We start from the raw sequence: 2,454 nt of genomic DNA, 5'->3' as shown, positions 1-2,454 counted from the left end.
CCCCCCCCCCCCCCCCCCCCCCAGATGGATAATGCCTGGTTCACCTGGCAGGATTTTAAAAATGTCAGTTGATTTTCAAAACCTGAGAGACTCCACCTGATGTGGTGTACAGCCACATGGCAAAGAAAACACACCACACACACGAACAGATTTTACTCACAAACATTCAGATGTTAGACAGGAAATCTTGCAAAAACTCTCAAGATCAAATCTGCGTTTGGAGTAAATGAATACGACCAACGAGGAAGAAGCAGTAATGATAGTTTGTGGACTATTTTAACAGAGAAAAAACAAAACAAAAAGACCTAATTTCCCTCTGGGATCAATAAAGTATTTTTGAATTGAATTGAATTGAATTGAATTTCAGACAGCCACGGGGCTTTCTGATGCTCCATGGCAGATGTTTTGTATTTAATTCCCTCTGTGTTTCCGTCACCTCGCTTTCTGATTGGCTACACGTCACATTTAACAGGTTGCAAGCCATGTAAGTTAGTTAAAGGGCAATGTCATGTAAAATCAACTTTTTTGAGTTTTATATCATGTTATAATGTTATACTCTCATAAAAAACATGCTCAAAGCCTTGCTTTGATTCATTCATGCATGTTTGAGAAATCCTGCAGCGTTTTTAGGAAGACATGCAGAGGAGCAAAACGACAGGTGGGGACCAGAAACACCCCATGGGACTTGTCTTTAAGCCGAACTTCCTCATGGCAGAGTGCCCCCCCATGACTCCTGCAGGSTCTCTGGTGAAACTGAAAGTGAAACTTAAACTGTCTGCTGAGCTCCACTACTTCTCACTCAGTGAAGCTCTTTTATGGGGTAATACCTTTGAGGAAATGTATTTTCAGGTGCCAAGTAAACTGCATCATGGCATCCCCACCGGCACCGAAATGGGCGAGACAGAAATGGAAGGTGGTTCTTAAAGAGACAGAAGCCAATTTCAAGACGTTTGGACGAGGAAGTGATGAGAAGATAAGTTTATTTTCTATTTAAACATAAAAGCAGCATTTTAATAACAGCTAAAGGTGACATAGATACTTTATTATGGTATAGTATTTAAATGTATGCCTGAGAAACACATAATATTGCCCCTTTAAGAAAAGCAGTTAAATTCTAGAGATGTAGTGATAGCAGCATTTTGGCGTCCCTGCGTCCAGTTGACGAACACTAAAAGTGAATTTATCTCAAAAATATTTTAAGCATCAAATAAAGACATAACTAAATATTTTTTGTCTTTGCATGTAAACTGACTTCAGAGAAAATCATTGAAAACAGCGACGTTTAACTGTAAACGCTGGAAATGGTGCATCAGGCCAAAACGTGATTCCTGTAAGTGCTGTCGTGCTTTTAGCGTGACCAGATCAGGTTGCCATGGCAACGGTGAACCTCGCTGAACTGCTGGGGGTTCACGATGCCGCTCGCAACTGCAGCTCCTGTTCGCTTCAAACAGAGGAGGTGGAGGAGGTGGAGGAGGAGGAGGAGGAGGAGGGGGAATCCTCGTTTTGAATCCTCACAGAACTCGTTCCAGGAGTGAAGCTGATCCCAACCAGCAGCTCCAAGAGGTAACGTTTAAACTTTAACCTTTCCCTGAATCATACTGCCTTTTTCCTTTCGTGTCCCGGCTGCAGACAGGATTTCCTCTCACACTGGGAGGATAAATGACGTCCTGACCTTTACTGCTTCTCTACTCCCTGTGGTGCACCAAGTGCTATATATAGAGAGGAGGGGGTCCTTGAACCCGGCAGATCAACACCTAACAGAYGATTTTACATACGATGTTTACTCATAATTAGAATTTATTACTGTTGCAATAAAAAACGGTGTATTGTGTTCTTGGAATGTTCCGTCTTTGCTTGTGTCACAGCCTGCATTGTTCAAATCCTGCAGATGTTTGTTAGATGTTCAAACATATGAGGCTGTGCACTTTTTTGCTTGAGGCAATAAAACTGACTTCACAAGGTTGCATTTGGAAGGATTTCTACTCCATCAGACAAATTTCTGATTTGATTGCACAGATGGCAGGGTGCTTATGTGATCTCACAGGTTGTTTTTTTTTTTTTTTGTGGATTTTGATGGAGATGTTTAAAAAACAATATTGGCCTATTTTCTCCCTAAACAACTATAGAAAGTGGTGTTTTAGAAATTCTTACACTCATTTATAAGGGGTTCTAATCTGTTAAGTAAAATAATGTCATAAAAATAATATTAGCATCTAGGAAAACATCAGATGTTTGATGCTACTTTAATATTTAAAGGATGTGTTGTTGATGAGATGCTCAGTAAAAACTGAATGAAATTTATTTTGAAATGTGTCATAAGTAACTTAAATTTACTTTATTCTATTAAGAATAAAATATGGGTTTATGAGACTTTAAAATCATTGCATTTATTTAAAATACTATTTTTTTCTAAATTTGAATAGTTTGGGTGGGAAACGTAATCAAGTCATAATG

The sequence above is a fragment of the Austrofundulus limnaeus genome, unplaced genomic scaffold (assembly GCF_001266775.1).
Source record: "Austrofundulus limnaeus strain Quisiro unplaced genomic scaffold, Austrofundulus_limnaeus-1.0 Scaffold42, whole genome shotgun sequence".
Taxonomy (NCBI): domain Eukaryota; kingdom Metazoa; phylum Chordata; class Actinopteri; order Cyprinodontiformes; family Rivulidae; genus Austrofundulus; species Austrofundulus limnaeus.
The sequence above is the reverse complement of the archived record's forward strand: the minus strand, read 5'-3'. Positions refer to the sequence as shown.